General features: G+C 42.3%; 1 protein-coding gene and 1 pseudogene across 1 annotated transcript in view; one reads left to right on the forward strand and one right to left on the reverse strand.

The window, feature by feature from the left end:
- Positions 1-4,558: 4,558 nt before the first annotated feature.
- On the reverse strand, positions 4,559-4,712 carry LOC118007995 (annotated as a pseudogene).
- A 3,119-nt stretch (positions 4,713-7,831) lies between these two features.
- CDKL5 (cyclin dependent kinase like 5) overlaps positions 7,832-22,740 on the forward strand; it is a 204,906-nt gene continuing 189,997 nt past the window's right edge. Inside the window, exon 1 of the mRNA XM_035000328.1 lies at positions 7,832-7,903. The gene's annotated coding sequence lies outside the window, so the exon portion shown is untranslated. The remainder of the gene's footprint in view (positions 7,904-22,740) is intronic.

Consider the following 22,740-nt stretch of genomic DNA (forward strand, 5'->3'; position numbering starts at 1 on the left):
TTTCTTTCTTTCTTTCTTTCTTTCTTTCTTTCTTTCTTTCTTTCTTTCTTTCTTTCTTTCTTTCTTTCTTTCATTCTTTCGAGAGACGGAGAGAGAGTGGGCAAGCCAGGGGGCAGGGGGAGAGAGAGAATCCCAAGCAGGCTCCACACTCAGCATGGAGCCCAACACGGGGCTCAATCCCACAACCCCAAGATCATGACCCAAGTTGAAATCAAGAGTTGGATGCTCAACTAACTGAGCCATCCAGGTGCCCCTGATTAATATTATTTCTAAAGGAAGATGAAGAGACTGTTGTTTAGCTAGGGAAATATGGTTTCATCTGGATTAAGACACTAACATAAGAAAAAAATAATTTATTGATATTTAAAAGTTGTGTAGAATTATGTATGTTTAGCAGAAAGAGGTATCTGAGGCAACAAGTGTTTCTGACATACTCTTCTGGCTTTTTTTTTTTTTAAAGATTTTATTTTTTTTATTTATTTGACAGAGAGAGAGAGACAGCTAGAGAGGGAACACAAGCAGGGGGAGTGGGAGAGGGAGAAGCAGGCTCCCGGCCGAGCAGAGAGCCCGATGTGGGGCTCGATCCCAGGACCCTGGGATCATGACCTGAGCCGAAGGCAGACGCTTAACGACTGAGCCACTCAGGCGCCCCTACTCTTCTGGCTTTAAGTCTCTTTCATAATTTTGTGCATTGTGTTGGGGACGACGGGGAACTAGATGTTGGGAACTGCCTTTATACCTAAAATCATCAAGTTTGGAATGTGTAAAACTATTAAATTATTTAGGATATTCTAGCATCTTTCCATGCTAGATGCTAGAATAGAATAGGATAGAAAGATGCTAGAATAATTCCTCATTGTGTGTCCGAATTCTCACAATTTTCGTGTTGCTATCTATAAAATTAGCTGGCTTACTTCTTACAAAGCCAAAGACAGCACATCTCCATTATCTTTTTTTTTTTTAAGATTTTATTTATTTGACAGAGAGAGACACAGCGAGAGAGGGAACACAAGCAGGGGGAGTGGGAGAGGGAGAAGCAGGCTCCCCGCGGAGCAAGGAGACCGATGTGGGGCTCGATCCCAGGACCCCAGGATCATGACCTGAGCCGAAGGCAGACGCTTAACGACTGAACCACCCAGGCGCCCCACATCCCCATTATCTTATTAGATATTCCTCTTGAAATGAAAAGACCTTTTTTTAAAGATGTTATTTATTTATTTGACAGAGAGAGACACAGCAAGAGAGGGAACACAAGCGAGGGAGTGGGAGAGGGAGAAGCAGGCCTCCCGCGGAGCAGGGAGCCCGATGTGGGACTCGATCCCAGGACCCTGGTATCATGACCTGAGCCAAAGGCAGACACTTAACGACTGAGCCACCCAGGCGCCCCATAAAAAGACCTTCTATGTCAGTAACAACATCTATTAGCACTGCCACCCTCTAGCTCCCTGGATACCGCTGATCTCAGATGATCTGGGCAGACTAGACTAAGGATGACCAAGGAATCCACAACCACCCTAGGGGATTGAAAATGGGGCGGGGAAGGGGCAGTGGTTTTGAAGAGGCTTCTAGAAGAAACTGTTATCTCAGAGGATCCTCAAAGTAGCCAAGTTTCAGGCTTCTTCCTCAAAGGTTTAAATCTTTCCAAGAAGATGTCTCATCAAATGTGGAGAGCCCATATTATTCTCCCCTATTTCGGCTACCAGCCTGTGGTTGGAGAACATTCTTAAGATGACTACAGTTCTGAGAAAAACGTTCTGTAAAATGGGCATAATAGTGGGTTCTGTAAAATGGGCATGATAATACTCTTGGCTGGAGGACATACTGTTGTTACCCCAGCACTCACTTCCACCTGCTCAAGGACACTTATTGTGATCACTTAGGATTCTCTTCCCAAAGTTTTTTTTCCCCAGGCTGAGGGATCACACTCTGCCTGCACAGAAGGAGAACTAGAAATGCTGGGGAGCTAATGCCTGGAAGAGCTTTCAATATGGTGGAGAAACACCCCAGCTTCCTGGAAGGGGAGAAGGTTCTACATCATCTTCGAGCAGTCCCCAGCAAATCCTGCTGAGCTCCAATCGCCCACAGCAGTCAGTGGCTTGCTAACACACCTATTATTGGCTTCTTTCTCTTCCCTGTCTCACTAGCCCACTCATCTTCTGGTGTTTCTTGGGATCGACTCTCAAATAACACTACTTACACTCACATCACTGTCTCAGGGGCTGCTTTTGGGGAAACCCAAACTAAGACATCACTCATCGAGTCAATGTGAGGATTAAAAGAGATAATGTATGCACAATGCCTGGTGTATAATAATAGCAGTTAGCATTTATTGATCAGTTTCTTCGAGCCAGAACTCCTTTAAGCACCTTACATGCATTAATTCATCTAACCCTACATTAATCTTCATAACAACTCATTATTATTTCCCTACTCCAGATGAGGAGACCAAGACACAGAGAGAGTAACTTCAAGATCACACACTATTTGAACCAGTGAAACCGTTATTCAGATCCAGGCAGTAAACATGGAAACATTCTTTTAGGATGCTGGAGTGGCTCTTTGAGTTATTGGAACTCTAACTTTTATTAAATTAACCTGGGGAGAATCTGGCTTGTTTTTGCTGTGTTGTTGACAAATGGGTGAAGTATCTTGAGAGAGATTTTTCCTGTTGCCTCCACTTAGGAGGGCTTCTGTTGGAGAAGTGAGAGCTACAGGCTGTGGGTGGTGGCTCTGGGGATGGGAGCTGGAAGGGGGATTTACACCTGTTATTCAACAGAGGTCAACTACAGCCAAGATGAGGGGGTAGGGAGAAGTGCATACGGAAGGGGGGGTGATGTTCATGGGTTGTTAAGAGAAGAGCTGACGGCCCCTTCTCCCCTCTATCTCCTACGAGCCCCCATGGTCAGGGGAGTTGGGTTTGGTGAGGGAACTGACCTTGCTATCCAAGGAACTGGAGGAGAAAAGTTGACAGGGACGACCACACCCCTTGGTCAGGTGCCTTGAGCCACAAGCCTGGCAGGTGATGATGGTGGGAATCAGGTGGGGGAAATGAGATTTAAAGAAAAGGTAACGTTTGAGTTTTAAACTGGATTGATTTTTAATAGCTGAAAAAGACCTAAAAGTCAGAAAAACTGGGCAATATGTGAAGGGACATGAAGGGCAAATTTGCCGTAAAAACATGGTTCTTAGGTGAAATTGGTGAAGGGGATTAAGAGGTATAAACTTCCAGTTATAAAATAAGTTATGGGGATGTCATGTACAACATAGGAACTATATATATGTTATAGTCAGTAATATTGTAATAACCGTATGGTGACTAGACTTATTGGGGTGATCATTTCACAGTGTATAAAAATATCAAATCACTGTAATGTATACCTGAAACTAATGGGATATTATATGTCACTTATACATTAAAAAATACATGGTTCAAAGTAGTGATTGGAGGAAAATAAACTGCTTCATATTTATACCCCCCAGAATTGAGCCTGCTCCAGCTAATCCTTGTAAAATCCTTACCATGGGCCAGGTATTCTGCTAAGCATTTCACAAATAGTCACTCACATAGACCTATCAGGTGAGAACTATTATTATTATTATTTAAAAGATTTTATTTATTTATTTGACAGAGAGAGAAAGCACATGTAGGCAGAGCGGCAGGCAGACGGAGAGGGAAAAGCAGGCTCTCCGCTGAGCAGAGAGCCTGATGTGGGGCTCGATCCCAGGACCCTGGGATCATGACCTGAGCTGAAAGCAGACGCTCAACCGACTGAGCCACCCAGGCACCCCATGGTGAGAACTATTATTATCACCATCTTCCCGTTTTATAGAGGAAGAAACTGAGGCACAGAGAAGTTGAACAATTTGCCCAAGGACATAACTAGACCTGGCACTTAAATGCGGGCAATCTGGCTCCTAGGCCTATGGTTTTAGCCACTAAACTACACCGCCTGGCCAACCATCCACTTTCATATGGTATTTTATTCTGGTGTGGTTTTCCCTCTTGGGTCTTTTGAGGCTGACATTTCTGTTCTTTCCACACTGTTTGTGGTTAAACTTAGTGCCTGGAGGATAGGGATAGAGGTTTTAATAGTTTAAAATGAGGTACTGGACTCGCATTTCTAAAATGACATTTTCCCAAATGGCATGAACTTTAAATGAAAACATGTAAGATCTGACAGTCTGATTTAAGTTCTGAGCAGGGCCGAGGAATAACTAATGCTCACCTCTTCCTACAAACACTACAAATTTACACACTGGGGTACCTGGGTGGCTCAGTCAGTTAAGCGTCTGCCTTCAGCTTGGGTCATGATCCTGGGGTCCTGGGATCAAGTCCCACATCGGGCTCCCTGCTCAGTGGGGAGCCTGCTTCTCCCTCTCCCACTCTCCCTGTTTATGTGCTCTCTCTCTTTCTCCCTCTGTCAAAATAAGTAAATAAAATCTTTAAAAAAAGTTATACATTGATTTGATTCTTAAGCTTTTCTCCTAGATCTTGATTGCATTATGAGGTCTAAGCCCAATGGGCATTTCATATATGCTTCGTATCACCCCCTCCCCCGCCGGGAACGCAGTCCCTCACCAACAGAAGTTGCAGCCCGGTTTCCCACGTTTGGGGAAATCACTGGGGTCAGAATGACCTGAGTGCAGTGGATGAGACTCACCTTAAGAGAACCACCCTCGTGATCATGGTATCTTCCTTGCCAGGTAAATATCATCATAAATGCTTTTTGACAATGATTTGAAGGCTTATTTAGTCTTCCAGACCTGTCCAACATGTATCCAGGATAAAAATGTCTTTTGTCTTCATGGCCACTCATTCATTTATTATTGAGACCCATAATGAGTAGCACACATGGGCTCTGTAGTGGGATACTTTTGAGGCATCTAACAGAAACTTTGATGTAAACTGTCTTAAATGCAAGGCAAAGGCAGAATTTGTTTAATTAAGCAACTCGGTGTTGTCATCAAGAACCCAGGTTTCTTGTTTGTTTCTTTTTTCTATTTTTCAGCTCTGCCTTATGTAGTGTACAGACTTTGACCAAAGTTTGATTTTCCTCTAATCACAAAATGGCTGCCAGAAGCAACTCAGGTACTCGGCTTCCTTGTTCATCAAGCAGGGTAGAAGGGAAAACCTTTCCCTCAAATCATAGGATGTTAAGTCCTTTCCTTTAGTCTAATTGGGCCTTCGTCATTGATTAAGACTAATAAGCACCCACTGCTAAGACTAATAAGCACCCACACTAATAAGTGTGGATACCTGAACACAGTTGGGGTTTTATTAGAAGGAGGATGGAATAAATCGATGCTGGAGAACCTCTGAAGCTATTGCTTCATCTGGAAAAAGGTGACCTAACAGAAGATATTTCAGAGAATCATGAGCCTCAGAGATAATATATGTAGGGTTGCCAGATTTAGCAAATAAAAATACAGGATTCCCAGTTAAATTTGAATTTCAGATAAAAAGCAAAAAATTTTTTAGTATAAGTATATGCACCTCTTTCTACAAACACTACACAGGGACACATTGATTTGGTCCTTTTTTGTTTTTTCACACTGATTTGGTTCTTAAGCTTTTCTCCCAGACCCTGATTTCATTATGAGGTCTGGGCCCAGAGGGGCAATTTCAAAAATGCTTTTTTGGACAATGATTAGAAAGCTTATTTAGTCTTCTACCCTTGTCCCACATGTATCCAGGATAAAAATATATACTTACACTAAAAAATTACTTGCTGCTTATCTGAAATTCAAATTTAACAGGCCTCCTGTATTTTATCTGGCAGCTCTAAATGTATGTAAAATTCTTGGCACATAGCAGGCATTCATTCAGTGGTTAAGTATTAGTGTTCTTTCTACATAAGAAGAGAGCTCAGTTAAATGGCAGCGTGGTACTTTTTAACTCTTACTGACCTAGAAAATATATGCTTTTGATCAATATTGCAATTAACGGAACTGGATGTGGTTCTAAGAAACCCTTCACCAACTCCTCAAAACCAGATCGAAGTAAATGTCCCTAAGTGGAAGGTCATAGTTATATATATGGGGTGGCACATTATAAAACATCTAAAATTACTACTTAAAACGAAATTGGACCTATGTCAATGAATATTCAGTTATTGGTTTTTCTCAGTCTCTGCAGATAAACCATTCTTCATTTGATTCAGAAGTAATGCTGCTGCAGTTCCTGGCACGAAGGTGCTAACACACAGGGATGAAAATGCATGATTGGCCCAGGAATTCTGGCTCCACGTGGGTGAAGCTCTAGGTCACAGCACTGTTACTTTGCATCTGGAGGAGGCAGGAGACTCTGCAAAGATCTGCTGTTGGCTCTGACTCCATTTTCCCTCACTGCTAATTCACTGTTCCTACCTGAAAAATTTTCTAATATGTTTCCTGAAAAGCTGAAGGGAAAGCAGGCACCTTCATTTCCTCATCAAATATTCACCAGGCTATGAAAAAGAAAACCCTAGTGGCTTGGTACCAAGTGGCCAAACCCGGCATGTTGTTACATATTGTTACCAGCTTCAGGACAGGAATAGATTAAGTGGATTTAATTCAAGATATCTATTTCCCATTACTGTACAGTACTGCTTATTTCTCATTTGGTGGCTGCTATGACCTCATAGACTGCTTTTCTGTGCTTTTCCTAAACCAGAAAAGAAACCCCATTTTTCCTCTTTGCTTTAAGTGGAAATTATTATGCAGCTTTGCATAGATTTGTCCACAAAGCCTTTAAACAAGATTATTATTTTTCTGAATTTTCAAAAAGTGGCATTGGAAATGTATCTCCTTCCATTTCATCACCTCATCATCCTCATTGGAAACCTGATCCTTGGTAGGTATTAAGATCTTTACATTTCTACTGGTCGGGGGGATGACTTCACTGCCAGCTGGGGAATCTTGTGTGGCGGAGCATTGGACTTAAGCAGAGCTGTGGGCTGATGCCTCTGCTGCAACAGCCTTTTGCATGCATCCAGCTGCTGTGTAAGGAATCCTCAGGCTACTAGTTCCTTGCTCCTAATTCACCCAAGGGATCGCAGGCTGCTGGATGAGTGTATGTGTGAATGTGTGTACATGTGCGTGTGTGTGTGCACGCACAGCTGCAACAGTTGGGCAGCAGCTGCAATGAACTTCGGTATCATTTTTACCAAAGACAGAGATAAACCGTCCTCCATCCTTTATTTCCAAGTAGTGCCTCGGCTCCCGCCCCAAATGTGTTCTCCCCGCTCTTCCACGACCCCCCCCCCGACCCCCCGCACGTGTCCCTCTGGAGGGAGGCCAGGATAGCTGCGCCGCAGGCAGGATTCCCCTTTTTTTTCCGCAGTGACAGGCGGATTCCCGGGCCTCTTCGGCCCTGCACCCCCGCAGCCGCCCCTTTCTTAGTCACGATCTTCCCCGCCCCTCCCCCCCTTCCCCTACACTCCTCCTCCTAACCCCCTCCGCCCCCGACCGCTCACGGCTCGGACCCCGCCCCTCCCAGCCACCCGGCCCAGGTTGCTAGGGCCTGGCTGGGCAACCAAACCTGGCCCGCGAGGAGATGCGGCGCGCGCGCGCGCAGGCGAGCTTATACAAGAAACCAGCCTTCTTAGGCTTCTGGGGCCCGCGCACGAGCGGCGCGGGCGGGGCGCGCGGGCCCGAGCTCGAGGACGAGCGCTCTTTCCGCATTGGTCTCTATCAGAAGTGGGCGGGGCGGAGGCGGGACCCGCCGGGGTCTTCGAAGCTTCTTTATTGGTCCGAACGGGACGGCCGGGGAGGGCCAGTTAGCAAATTAGGCTGCGCCTTCGCCTCTGCGAGAGGGCGGGGCCGGAGGTTTCCATTAGTTGTCCCTGCCACTGGGAAAGGTAAATCGGCGACGGCGGCCTCAGGAGCTGTGGGGTCCCCGGCTGGAGGTGGGGGACTCGGCTGGGTGAGTAGATGAGCCGCCACCCGCCCGTCAGGCCTTCCTGTCCCCACGTCGGTTTCGCGCCACCCAGCTTCTCCTGAGACAGGGGACCCACCCGGTCCCCCCGGGCAGACGTGAGAAGGGGCGGCGGCGCAGGTCCCCCCAGAGCAGGGCGACGCGGCGAGGGTGCCCCAGCCTGGAGTGGCCCCTCCTCAGCGCCCCATTGCGCCACTGGAAGGGCTTCCCCGGCGAGAGGTTGGGGCTGTATTTTGGGGCGTTGGGAGACGGGAGGATGTGAGGAGTGGCGGCGGGTCGAGGCAGCCCGGTGGGGCTCCCCTCAGCAGCGGGTCTGCGGCGTCCCCGCCCCGCCGCCCCCGCGGCGCGAGCTCCCCCGGGCTTGCGGCGAGGGAAGCCCCTTCCCGCCGGCGCCGAGGAGGAGCCTGTGCGCGGGAGCCCCTAGCCCGAGTTCCGAGGGAGTCCGGGACCCGCCGGGGGCTGCGAGCCGGCGCCGGAGCCCCGGCCCTGCTGACTGACCTTGGCTGCCCGCGAGGGTGGGCGAAAGACCCACCGCCTAACCCGCATCTCTTCCAGCCTCCTCCCAACAAGTTTTCAGGCGTTGCTATGAAGTTCACGACTGGCATAGTGGGGAGAAGCAGAAATTGGCCCCTTCCCAGACCTTCGTACCCTTTGGACCCTCATAGAAATTAAATCCTGGGGTTTGGAACCATTTCCAAACGAACAGGTCCTGCTCGCATTGACACGTTTTATTCCCACGTTGGCGGGGGAAAAATAACCTGAACGTATTTCTGTGTAAGGGCAGATCTTGAGGGTTTTTTTTTTTTTTTTTTTTTTCCTTTTCTTCTCTTCACTTGAGTGTTAAAGCACTGATGCCTGAATAAGAAAAGCCTGACCTTAGTATCTCCACAGTGAGATTAGACGGATGCTGTGATATTTAAGTAGTTGCAGATCAGTGTTCTGTTAACACAATCTATTTTAACTGGCTGAAATTTAGGCTGATTTTAGAAAGTATTGCAGACACAGAATAATTTCCTCCCGTGAATCTGAATTAGGTTTGTTTGGACGTAATGGTCATGTAGTTAATGTAAGAGATTACACAAATTAATGTCTGAGAGCATTTGACTGAAACGGGAGACATAAATATGTATAGAATAGGATTATCGTTTTAGGTAGCATTTCCAGCTTGCTCCTTTCTTGCTGTTGGGTTATAAAGAAGGCATCTTTACGGAGGCTATTCAGAATTATATGTGAATGACATTTAGATGTAAATTTGTTTTTAATTTAAGTGTTTTAAAGTATTTTATTCGTAAAATGTGAAGAACCTATGTTTACTTGTGTGTTTAGTGTTGAAGGGGGGGAGTATAATCTTATATTTAGCAACCCAATGAGGGTTCACTAATAATACATTTTTTAAAAAGGTGTGCCTCTTTTTGAGAACATGGTACTTGAATACCTCAGCAATTCTTTTAATTTCTTTATTAAAAGTACTATTTTAGGTTTGAGCATTTTTGGCGTTCACACTGGAACAGGAGTAAGGAAGCCTGCAGCAGTATTACCAGTTTGACACCACCAGTGGGTGTTTCTGTTGACAAATGCGGAGAAGAGAACATTTGGGAAGGAAATCTTTTTTTCGGGGTGGGGGGGGGTAGAGGGGGTTGGGTGAGGGGGGGACGGAGCCAGAAGATAGAAGCTGCAGAACTAAAGCTGCCAGCACAGTGTATGCTGAGCATTTCACAAGTACAAGGAAACCTAATTAGGATGAAAAAAAAAAAACCAGTTTGGCTGTATTAAATAATAGAATTCCAAAAGGGGCATGCTAAATAAAGTTAATCATACCAAGAGTGTTAAATAATCTACCATTTCAGAAGAGTTTGGAGGGTCTTGAACTGGAGTGCCAAATCTTTTTAAATTGTCTTGCCGTTTAAACATAATGCAGTGATTAATTTGATGTATGTGTGTATATATATATATGTCTTGTATTCTAGTTTTGCTGATTTTTCCTAAGACTAATTTTTTTGAAAACAAAACTTGATATATTTAAAAACATTAGAAATACACATTCTCTCTTCAGAGAGGATTTCTTTTTTCCTGGTCAGATTTATAATTTAGTCATGATTTAGGGGCTTGTGGAAGGGTTTTTTTACCCCTTATCTCAGGTTTTTGATTTTTACTTAGGCAAGTTCCCTGGACTAAATCTGCCATTATTTTCATTGTAATTTTCTTGCAGTCATCTTGCAGTCATTTAAATCAGAGTGTGGTATCTACAGTATTCCCCGGGGTTTTAGAAGAAAAGGCTCCCATTGAGGGAAATTGCAGGGCCATCTCGCATAGATGAGTAATAGAAGGTTGACTGCGAATCAGTTGTATTCTGTTCCAAATATGCTGCATGGGGTTAAGGCAGTCATTTAATGAGAACCAGATTTTACATGGTATTTCTACTTTGAAGGTGCAGTATTGTTCCATTACAAATTAAAATACAGAGGTGGAGAAATTCCTTCAAGTATGCCTTTTCCCCCCCAGCCTTGCTTCACTACTGTGTCCAAGAATCTGTGAGAGACTCTTTCAACAATAGTTGCATTGTTAGAAATGACAGTGGCTTCTGTGCAGAAACTAACCTTTCACTATGATTTGTGTTTCAGTTTACTTTGTGATAGAAAATTCAGCTATATCTAAGAATATGGCTGTAGAAAATTTGTAAGGAAGTGAACCAAGAAAATAAACCTCTTCAGCATGTCTGTTAAAAGTTCACCTTTTTTTCCCTTCCATTTTGATAACTTTGGTAGTTACCTCTTTTATTTCTTCTAGGTTTTAGAAGGTATGTTAGCATAGTACTTTATTTTTGGCAGTAAATGTGGGGATAAGACTTTTTCATGTGATAAATTGATACCAAATAATAAGGCATTTAGAAGAAACCACCCACATACACAGACCCAAAATGTGAGGGAAGTCTTATTTAGATAACCCTTAACTTTGGTACGAGAATAGCAAAATTTTAAGTATTAAGTTGCTTTCTATGTAGTAGTAAAAGGCTGTTTACTCAGAATTTGATAGTTTTAGATTCCAAAGGTTGTTTTGTTTGTAACATCAAATTCCTTGGTAGAGGAGGAGATAGAATCTCAAAGCTTCTTTATCATCTGATGTTGTCAATTGGGTCACGTATTTCAACTTACGAAAACACTGCAATTAAAAGACTAAATTTAAACTTTGTTTGGGAAGGTTTTCCAGTTTACTTTCAATCTTAAACTCAACATTAGAAATCTTTTGTTGACAATGCATCACTTTTGTGTTTGGATTTAAATTCTTGATAGTTTCTAGAATGTTTCCTTCATATAGAGCAGCGCATGGATGACTAGATTACTCAAAGGTTTGGCCTCATTTCTCATTCAAGTTTGTACATTTACTTCATAATGCTGAGATAGGAAGTTGGGTGCAATTCTGTCAGTGGGTATGAAAGCTGAGTGAGGACTTTCTACCTAAGGAGCCTGATAACGTTTAGACAATTAAGATTTGGGAATTAACAGAAAATTACTTACTAGGTTAAAAGGGATCTACCCCATTCAGGTCTTTGAAATTGTCAACATTTTGAATTAAGCTCTCAGAAACATTTGTGTTGGAGACAGTTCTAATTAAGGTCATGTTTTGGGAGTGGTCTCTCTTTTGGGTAGTCTTTATAACGTACTATTTATTGAGCCTTACTGAAGACCAGATACTATAATAAATAATTCATTTGTTTGGATAGCTGTGTGTATGTGTGTTCTCACAACACTTGTGTGAGGTAGATGTTTTCCTTATTTTCCTATACACTTGATCAGATGGGCTTCGAGAGAGAAAATAATTTGCTCAGATTACCCAGCTAGGCTGTAGCAGAGGCAAAACTTTCATCCAAACCGGTCTGACTTGAACCTGTGTTCTTCAAAACCATGCTCTCTGCTTCTCTTTAGGAATCTGTTTACCCAAACATATTTTGAGGTCCTACTGTAAAGTCACTCCTGGGGTGGGACTAGAGGTCTAGATATGCCTCCTGGAGTTCACAGGCTACATTGGTAAGGCCGCCTGACCTTTAGTCACATGGGAGGCTGGACTCAGATCCATCAGCACTTACGGATAGGACAACTGGAAGTGCAGACTTTTTTAACAGAGGGTCATTAGTTCTGTTTCTTCATAAATGAAGGTTGTACATAATTATTTACATCCAAAATGAGGTAGCTGTTTCTAATTAACTACTTGGTATTTCATGTTTCTGCATGTTCCACTGTAACTTTTGACTGACTTTGATTAAATTTGCTACACTAATAAAGGTGATGAAGATATTCCTTGAATTCAATTTTGTGGTTTAGATGCACTCTAAATGGCAGCCATTACAATTTGCAGATGGGTATCTCTTCTGTAATTGTTCTGACTTAAGTGAAATAAAAATAAAACCTGGAGGTAAATGAAGTTTACAGAGGTATGTTATTGTTGCTTCTTAATACATAGAAGTTGGGGGGCACCTGGGTGGCTCAGTCGTTAAGTGTCTGCCTTCGGCTCAGGTCATGATCCCAGGGTCCTGGGATGGAGCCCGCATCGGGCTCCCTGCTCCATGGGGAGCCTGCTTCTCCCTCTCCCAGTCCCCCTGCTTGTGTTCCCTCTCTCGCTGTCTTTCTCTCTGTTAAATAAATAAATAAAATCTTAAAAAATATATATATATAGATATAGAAGTTGGACTCTGACAAAAATATTTCTACTTGAAAGTAGAATTTTCTGCTACTTGAAGCCTCTTGTGATTGTGTGTGTGTGTGTTTTAAAACAAGACCCATCATTAAGAGAGCTAAACAGTTGCTTAGCCCAAAGGAATGCTCAGAGATCCATGTTAGGGAGGAAAAGGACTTAATGTTTTATTCTATAATTGATGAGAATCACTTTTGTCTTTATTAAAGTTAGAAACCAGTGATGAATATTGTAGAACCTCAGGACTGGAAATCATCTTGGATAGAGCAGGACAGTTGTTCTATGATGATGGGACCTACACCTAAATTATTGTGGATTTATTTATTTACCAAGTGCAGGTTCTCAATATGCATTTTTAAAAAAAGATTTTATTTATTTATTTGATAGACATAGTAGAGAGCACAAGTGGGGAGTGGAGAGAGGGAGAAGCAGACTCCCCGCTGAGCAGGGAGCCTGAGGCAGGGCTTGATCCCAGGACCCCAGGATCAGGATCCTGAGCCGGGATCACAACCTGTGCGGAAGGCAGATGCTTAACCAACTGAGCCACCCAGGCACCCCTCAGTATGCATTTTTAACAGCGTTATTGAGGTGTACTTTACATATTATAAAATTCACCTGTTTAAGTGTACCATTCAGTGATTTTTTGGGTTAATTTATGGACTTGTGTAATCGTCACTACAATCCAATTTTAGAACATTTCCATCGCCCCAAAAAGATCTTCCTGCTAACGTGCATTTTTAAAAATCTTACTTACTTGCTTCCACCTAGATCCCTTTATCATCAGGAATTAATAGAATGGTGTAGATCTTAAAAGATAGGTCTTTTAAAAATAATTTTTTACACATACTGCAATTTCTTAGTGTTTTTTTGTGTTTTCAAAAGCTTTTTGCCTATGGGTGCCTGGCTGGCTTGGTGGGTGGAGCGTGCAGCTCCTCATCTCAAGGTCATGAGTTTGAGCCCCCCATTGGGTGTAGAGATTGCTTAAATAAATAAAAACTTAAAAAAAAAGTTTTGCCTAAACATAATATATAGCAGAATATAAAGGACAATCCTGCAAGTTGTAGAAATTACCTTGTCTTTGTGGTTTTGATTTTGTTTTGATCTTTTTTAAACCAGCGAATAAAACAGAATGTTCTTAGTGATATGTTGGAAAAGCAGGGATAAGAAATCAAGGTAGGGGTGCCTGACTGATTCAGTTGGAGCATGCAATTCCATCTGGGGCTTGTGAGTTCAAGCCCCAGGCTGGGCATGGAAATTACTTGGGGGAAAAAACAAAGAAATCATGGTAAAAGTAATATAATTATTGGGCATGAAAAAAATTCCTTTAAGATTTAAGACCATGGGTAGAATAATTGGTTTTCTTGATTTTAAGCCAATAACATTGTGCATTTTATTGTTTGAGTTCTAATCCCCCTTGAGAGATTCATGCCCACTGTGCATGCCATAGAGCAGGCTTCATTAAATTCAGGTATTCAAACACATTGTCTCCTTTCTGTGTTGCTTCACAGACTGGATTGTTGTGGGATTTAGAAACTTAACCTGCAAGGTACTGTAGCTACAGTTTTCCTGTTTTCCTGCCTGCATCATTTTCTTTTTAGTTACCCTGAAAGGATGGGTGTGGGAGTAAAGCTACCTTGGGAACGAGTTGTACAGCATGGGCTGATCTCCATGCTCCCTGTTGCTCTCCTTTGCTCAAAGCACTGCATGTGTAGATGGACATTGCTGATAGGATAGTTTAGGAATGTTGTTTTTTGGTGTACACAGAAGAAGGCAGTGCTTTGGTGGAAGTATAAAGTGTTTTGGAAACAAACTTTCATTGCTTTTAGGTGAATGTTGCTCTATAGGAAGTGACCCTTACAAGTGCCAGGCAGGTAAATCAATAACTCCTTGTGTGGTAGATTGTATCTGGATTTTTAATAACAGATTGGACACAGCACTGCTCTGATAATAATGGTTTACTGTAAATTCAGTCATAACTGGTTTGAAATAGGTTTACTTTTTTTTTTTTTTTAACTGTTTAACAGCTATGGCTGTATGATTCTATTGTTACTTTGTATTCTTTGTGAGAGAGAGGCCTAATGTCAAATAGTTACATAATGAAGTGCTTTCTGACAATGTAACCTTTTTGATTTAGAGGGAAATAGTCATTTTGAATGTGCCAACTTTGACTTCTGGAAGTTAACAAAACATAGATGAATAGGTTATCTATTTATTTTTAAAGACCCCCCCCTTTTTTGTAAGTTGCAATTTTATTTATTATTTTTTAAAGTTTATTTTTTAACATAATCTCTACACCCAGTGTGGGGCTCAAACTCACGACCCCGAGATCAAGAGTCGCATGTTCTTCCAACTGAGCCAGCCACAGGCCCTAGGTAAGTTGCAATTTTATTTTATTTTACTTTTTTAAAGATTTTATTTATTTATTTGACAGACAGAGACACAGCAAGAGAGGGAACACAAGCAGGGGGAGTGGGGGAGGGAGAAGCAGGCTTCCCGCGGAGCAGGGAGCCCGATGTGGGACTCGATCCCAGGACCCTGGGATCATGACCTGAGCTTCCCAGGACCCTGGGACATTGACCTGAGCCGAAGGCAGACGCTTAACGACTGAGCCACCCAGGCGCCCCTAAGTTGCAATTTTAGATCTCAGTTTTGTATTTCTATTTTGTATTATGCCCGAAGATTAGGTTCTTGGCAGTGTAAGATCCTATTGTAATAATCAGATTAAGCACACATACATTCACTTAAGGAAGATATGGCAGATAAAAAATGGTGATAAGTAGTAGTTGAAGCATAGCTTACTGACTTGGGTTTGCCCAATTACTCTGATACTGGCTAGGTAGAAACTAGTTTCCTGATAAATAGAATTTTTCAGAGATTACAGAAGTTGGTTCATATCCTAGAATTTATCCACACACCCCATCTGGTTTGTTAGTCTCACAGAATGTATTAACTTTAATTACTAGTAGTGTAATTTTTTTTTTTTTTTTAAGTAGGTTCTATGCTCAGCATGGGGCTTGAACTCATGACCCTGAGATAAGAGTTACATGCTCTACTGACTGGGTCAGCCAGGCACCCCACTAGTACTGTAATTGTTATTAGTAATATTACCACTAAAATTTTAAGATTAGTATTGCAAACGAAAAGAAGACTTTATTTTAATTGTTAATAATTGAAAATAGTTGAGGTAGACAAAATCTAATTTTGTGCAAATTGGTATTTCATACTTTATCAATTATTTCTTTCTAAAATAACCCGTCCTACATCCTGTGGATCTATCCTTCATTTAGCAAATTCTTTCTATCTTCTGTGTACCAAACTGTGATGGAAGCTGGATAGGGTGATAGGTAGAAGATAAGGAGGGCTTGCCCTTTCTTTTTTTTTTAAAGATTATTTATTAGAGCCACGTGTGTGCTGGGGGAGGGGCCGAGGGGGAGAGAGAGAGAGAGAGAGAATCCAAGCAGACTCTGAGCTGAGTTTGGAGCCCTACTTGGGGCTCGATCCCATGACCCTGAGATTGTGAGATTGTAACATGAGCCCAAACCAAGAGTCTGATGCTTAACTGACTGAGCCACCCAGCCTCCCCCCACCCTCCCACCCCCCCTCTTTTAAGGAGACCTTGCCCTTAAAGAATTTACAGTCTCGAGTTGGAGTCAGAGGCAAGGTACAAGGCACTATGGGATTATGTAACAGGGTAGGGATTAGGATCTGTCCTGGGGGGAGCAGGTAGGAAGGCCATACTGAGGAGTTAACATTTAAGTGAGACCTGAAGGATGAGAAGGACATGTCTAGTTGGGGAAATAAGTTTTCCTGGCCATCAGGTGCAAATGCCCTCAGGCAGGGTGAGAGAGAGAGAGGCTTTTGAAAAACAACCTTTTAAAGAACTGAGAATAAATCCAAAATGGCTGGAAAGTAGAGAAGCAGGTGATGAAGCAGAATTAGGCAGGGGCCAAGTCCTGAAAAGGCTTAGTAGGCCATCTACTGGGTTTTTGAGCTTGTCCTAAGTCCTCTGGTAAGCTATTGAAGGTTTTAAGCAGGGGTTTGACATGAAATGAAATGCTGCCTCCTCCTCCCCCAAACAAAACCAAACCCAAGAGATTTAGCTCAATGGAACCTTGATAATTTACCAGAAAGGTCATAATCTGTGCAAGGTAAAATATTCTTCGTTCATCTCACTAAAATTTTTGCAACTGCTTTGATTGATTGTCATCTGTGATACTCTTTTCATTGTTTTTGTAGAAATTATCTTTGATTTTCTAAAGGCTCCTTTTATCCTTCACCATTCTGTTAACCTTATATAGGAATGTCATTTCTATTTATAACTGAGTTAAATTTTTTTTCTAATCGTGTCTGTCAGCTCTCTTCCGTATTTAAACTTAAAATTCCTCACTGCCCCCACCCCACTTTTAATCTGCTCAAGGTATTTAATGTTTTAATGAAATGTTTCATTAAATATCATCATTAAATTTGCTTTTTTCTTTTTTTCCCCCAAATACAATGTCTTAGGTCTAGTTTAATATTTTCAGCATTTATGCTCTTTCATGTTTTATGAAATCTCATTTGGGCACCTATAATGTTTTTAGAGAATTTTGTTAATATTGTTTAGGAATACGAATCTTTGGCCGTAAGTGCCATTTTCAAATCTGGTTCACGTTCTGTGACCTTATCTTTCATATTAGACTGGTCTCTGTTGAGCTTCTTATGTTCAAGTGAGCTTATGTGTATAAAAGTGCTACAAAGGTTTTATAAAATAAAATAAAGGTAAAACTTATGCTGATTTGTTTCTCCTTCTACAGTATGTGTTCCTACATGCTCACTTCTTTTTGGAATTCATCAGCCATGCTAAATTTTTGCTTGCCTTTGTGATTGAATAGGTCTTCCTTGGTGTAAAGCTGTTAGTTTGTGCCTGTAGAGAATGCTGTTGAGCACTTTTGCCCTCCATATATACCAAGAATAACTACAGCATCACCTTCTTCAAGCGTTTCTTTTGAAATCTATTTTGATGCAGCCTCTAACTTAGCTCACTTTGGCCTTGAGTTCTTAGGCTTTTCTGAACCACTCTATACTTGCTCTGTATTCTCTCCTTGTTGCTTTAATCATTTTTTTTCCTGGTGCTAGTAACTTGAAGTTTGCAATGGTTTTTGGCATTACATTTTTGCTTCCTATTCAGCCTAGGACATTTATTTTAGAAGAGTTGCCTCATTTTAGATCTTAGAGTTTGAAAGTGATGTTTTTGTGCTAGTGATTTCTCTAGCATCCAAAGTGACTGTCCTTGATCTGGAGTTGTGCTCTTGAGTCTCTCCTTCTGCCCAGGGTTGGTAAAGGAGGGCTGCATTTGTCTTTGGTTGACTTTATGAAAGGGTGATGATTTGGAAATCTCGGTGTCAGCATCATGGTACGTGATGGAGATACAAAGCCAAGCTGTGGTGTTGTGCCCTCATGGAGTTTGTAATCCAGCAGAAGAGGCAAAGAGCCATGACTAAAGTGCAAGATGATATGTGTGTTCAGATGGAAATACAGGGCGCTGGTACTCTAGGCCAGAAGTGGTGCACTTAGTGAACACTTAAGGGGACTGGAAAAGGTAGTGATTCCTGAATGTCTGTGAAGAGTCTTAAAGGAGGCGCAGAATGTCAGGTGAAGGGAAGGGGTTTTCCAGCAGATAGTGTACTCAAAGACATGGTCTAAGAATGAGCATATAAAATTGGGAAAATAACATGAAGTAATATGGATTTATGTATTGCATGCTTTTTTTTTTTTTTTAAGATTTTACTTATTTGACGGAGAGAGAGACAGCGAGAGAGGGAACACAAGCAGGGGGAGTGGGAGAGGGAGAAGCAGGCTTCCCACCGACACGGAGCCCGACGTGGGGCCTGCCCAGAACCCGGGATCACGATCCGAGCAGAAAGCAGATGCCCAACGACTGAGCCACTTAGGCTCCCCTGCATGCTTTTTTTTTAAAAAATAAAGATTTTATTTATTCATTTGAGAGAGAGAGCACAAGCAGGGGGAGGAGCAGAGGGAGAAGCAGACTCCCTGCTAAGCAGGGAGCCTGATGTGGGGCTTGATGTGGGGCTGGATTCCGGCACTCCGGAATCATGACCTGAGCTGAAGGCAGGTGCTTAACCGACCAAGCCACCCAGGTGCTCCCGCATGCTTTGTTTTGATGCTTTTATCACAGCTACATCCCAGGATCTTGATTTTTTTTTCTTTATGGCCATCTTTTGGCTTTTTTCTGTCCATTTTCACTTTTACATAGGAAACTACTGTGTATACATAGGAAATACTGATACTAGGAATTTAAGTAGGGGTGGGCCCTTGGTAAAATGGATAAACGGATAGTATCAGTTTTCTACTGTAAGCTCCTGGAGGCATGGTGTTGACTCTTGTAGCCTCAGCATCTAGTGCATTGCCTGGCACATAGGAAATGCTCAATAAATATTTCTCTTATGAAAGGTACCTCTTTTCTGACCCCCTTCCCCATCTCTTCATGTCAGTGCCGCCTTCCTTGTCCAGTGGCTTCGCTTCTCTGTCAGGTACCTACCTAGTGGATCTTCCTCTCTGCTTGCCCAATAGACATGCTTGTCCTGTATCTAGTCAGTCGTCTTGGATGTAACTGTGTTATAATTGGATCCACACTGGTGTGTAAATAGGTGCTAATGGCTTCCTGTAGCGTCCCTGAAACTTTCCTACCAACGTTTACAGTATGGCAGATGAGGGGGAGGCCAAAGTTCGCAACTAGAAGAATGACATTTCTTTTAAGTATTTTCATGATTTATTGCATGAATTCTTGAAATGCTAAGTTCTGTTCCATAACAAACTCTCATGTGTGCGTGCATATATGTGCTTCTATATATCTGCATTGTACATTAGTTACCATTAAGCAAAAACTGACATTCTGTGAAGATGTTTGCTTGTTTATCATAAGACTTCACACACCTCCAGATTACTGTTCATGTCCCTCAGATTGGGAGGCTGGTTTTATTTATTTATTTTTTTAAAGTAATCTCTAGGTCCAACATGGGGCTTGAATTCATGACCCCCAAGACCCCAAGATCAAGAATTGCATGCTCTACCGACTGAGCCAGCCACGTGCCCTGGGAGGCTGGTTTTAAATGTGTTCCCATAGTGAGATAAAATATGTGCCTTGTAAAAAGACCTCTGCAGTGACTTCACCAAAGAATCCACTCTACAACATTAAATGGTTAGATGAAGGTTTTTTTGTTTTTTAAAAGATTTATTTATTTTAGAGAGAGAGAGTGGGGGAAGAGGCAGAGGAGGACGGGAGAGAGTGAGAATCTCCAGTAGCCTCCCCACTGAGCACGGGGCCGATTTCAACCTGAGCAGGAATCAAGACTCAGCTCCTTAACCAACTGAGCCACCCAGGTGCCCGTATTTTTATTTTTTAAAAGGTTCATTTATTAGGCACCTGGGTGGCTCAGTCGCTTAAGTGTCTGCCTTCGGCTCAGGTCATGATCCCAGGGTCCTGGGATCTAGCCCCTGTCGGGCTCCCTGCTCAGCAGCCTGCTTCTCCCTCTCTGTCTGCCCCTCTTCCTTGCTTGTGCTCTCTGTCTCTCTCAAACCAAAAGAATCTTTAAAACAAAACAAAAAATATTTGAGAGAGCAAGAGAGAGTGCAGGAGTGGGGGAAGGGATGGGGGGAGAGGGAGAGAGAAACCCAAGCAGACTCTAAGCTCTGAGTGTGGAATGTGACTTGGGGTTCAATCTCATGACCCCAAGATCACAGCCTGAGCCGAAAACAAGAGTTAAACACCCAACTGACTATACCACCCAGGCATTTTTAAATTTTATTATTAAATTTTTATTTAATTTTTAATTTTTCTGAACATAATCTTTTTAAAAAAGATTTTATTTACTTATTTATTAGAGAGAACGTTCTCGCAGGAGGGGTGGAGAGGGAAGGGTGGGGGGAACAAGAAGGAGACAGAATCTCGAGCAGACTCTGTGCTCCAGTTGGTTGCTTAACTGACTGAGCCACCCAGGTGCCCCTAAACATAACTTTTTAAAAAAAGTTTACTTATTTTTAAGTAATTTGTATACCCAGTGTGGGGCTTGCACTCACAACCCTGAGATCAAGTCACATGCTCTTCCGACCGAGCCAGCCAGGTGCCCCTGTTTTTGTTCTTATTTATTTATTAAAGATTTTTATTAGAGAGAGTGCATGTGTGTGTGTGTGTGTGTGTGTTGGGGGAGGGGCAGAGGGAGAGGGAATCTCAAGCAGACTCCACACTGAGCGTGGAGTGCAGTGCAGGGCTCGATCTCACAACCCTGAGATCAGGACCTGAGCTGAAATTGACTGATAATTAACTGACTGAGCCACCCAGGTGCCCCCTGTTTTTAAGCATGCTGTCCTAGACTTTTAAATATCTTCTCTACATTTTGGTAGTTTCTCATATTATGGGTCCCACTTGCCCAGAAAACTCACATCCCTGATCTCTTTTACAGCTAGGACATAGGCTTGTGACCTAGGTTTGAACAGTGATTTACGCAGAGTGAAACTTATAGTATATAAAGGAGAGCATTGTGAGGTGGCCATCATGTGTAGTTGAATTGATGACCTCGTGGTCATAGTGACAGAGGTGTTTTGATTTTTTTTTTTTTTTAAGTTTTATTTGAGTAATCTCTACACCTAACATGGGGCTCAAACTCATGACCCTGGGCGCCTGGGTGGCTCAGTCGTTAAGCGTCTGCCTTCGGCTCAGGTCATGATCCCAGGGTCCTGGGATCGAGTCCCACATCGGGCTCCTTGCTCAGCGGGGAGCCTGCTTCTCCCTCTGCTGCTCCCTGCCACTCTGCCTACTTGTGATTCCTCTCTCTCTCTCTGTATGTCAAATAAATAAATAAAATCTTAAAAAAACCCCAAAAACCCCCTCATGACCCTGAGATCAAGAGTTGCATGCGCTTCTGACTCAACTAGCCAGGCCCCCCTTGATTTTTTTTTTTTTTTTTAAAGAGTGGCAGTGGCAGAGCTTATGGAATTCAGTCTCAAGTGATGTTGGTGCCTAGTAGTGGCAATAAATTTTATGGGGTGAAGGGTGTTCGTCTTCCTATTTTGTGATCATTTGGGATTTGTGGTTAGATGTCTTATTAATTTTGGAATATTTTCAGGTATTATCTCTTCAATTATTTCTTTTGTCCTATTCTCCTATTTCTGTGATTCCGTTTACCAGTATGTTAGAACCTTTGATATTTTCCCATAGCTCTTGAATGTTTTTGTTTGGTTTTTCACTGTGTTTTCTCACAGTGTTTTGGTTGGGGTAATACCTGGGGTAATTCTTTGCTTGGCTGAGTTGAGTTTAGTGAAGAGCCTATTGAAGGAACTCTTCATTTCTCTTAACTGTGTTTTTCACACTTTTATTTATTTATTTTTTAAAGTAGGTTCTATGCCCAGCATGGGACTTGAACTCAGGACCTCGAGATTGAAAACTGTATGCTCTACTGACTGAGCCAGCCAGATGCCCCTCATTTTATTCTTATAGTTTCCACTCTCTGCCGAATTACCCTTGATTTTATGTTATTCTCCTTTTAGGTTAGAGCTCTAAACATGTTACTCATAATATTTTAAATTTCATTGTAGATATTTCCAGAATCTGAGTCTGTGTCTAGTTTTGATACATTCTTTGTCTTTTCTGAGTGTTGTTTTTTCTTTGCCTTTTCTTAGGTCTTGTGATTTTTTTTCCTTGTTGCAAGGCTGACTTATTTTGTAGAATAGTAGAGACTGAGGTACATAATTTTTATGTCTGTAAATGGGCACATTTTTCCTTGTGCTAGGCCTTTGGGCAAGGATTTGAGTTAGTCAGGAGTTGGGCTGGGTTTGAGTTTGATTGTTGCTGTGGTTACCCTCAGTGTACCTCAGGCTTCAAATTCTCATAGTTTGTGATTGGGGTGGGAATTAGTTTATTTATTTTATTTTTTAAAATTTTATTATTTTTAAAAAATATTTTTAATTTGTATTTTAAAAAGATTTATTTTAGAGAGAGAGAGAAAGTGTGTGCATGTGCACTTGTGTAAGTGGGGGGGGGGAGGCAGAGGGAGAGAAGCAGACTTTCAGCTAAGCACCAAGCCTAACACAAGGCTCAATCCCATGACCCCGAGATCATGACCTGAGCTAAAACCAAGAGT

Source organism: Mirounga leonina, unplaced genomic scaffold (genome assembly GCF_011800145.1).
Source record: "Mirounga leonina isolate KUSES-001 unplaced genomic scaffold, KU_Mleo_1.0 Mir_101595, whole genome shotgun sequence".
In the NCBI taxonomy this organism is placed as follows: domain Eukaryota; kingdom Metazoa; phylum Chordata; class Mammalia; order Carnivora; family Phocidae; genus Mirounga; species Mirounga leonina.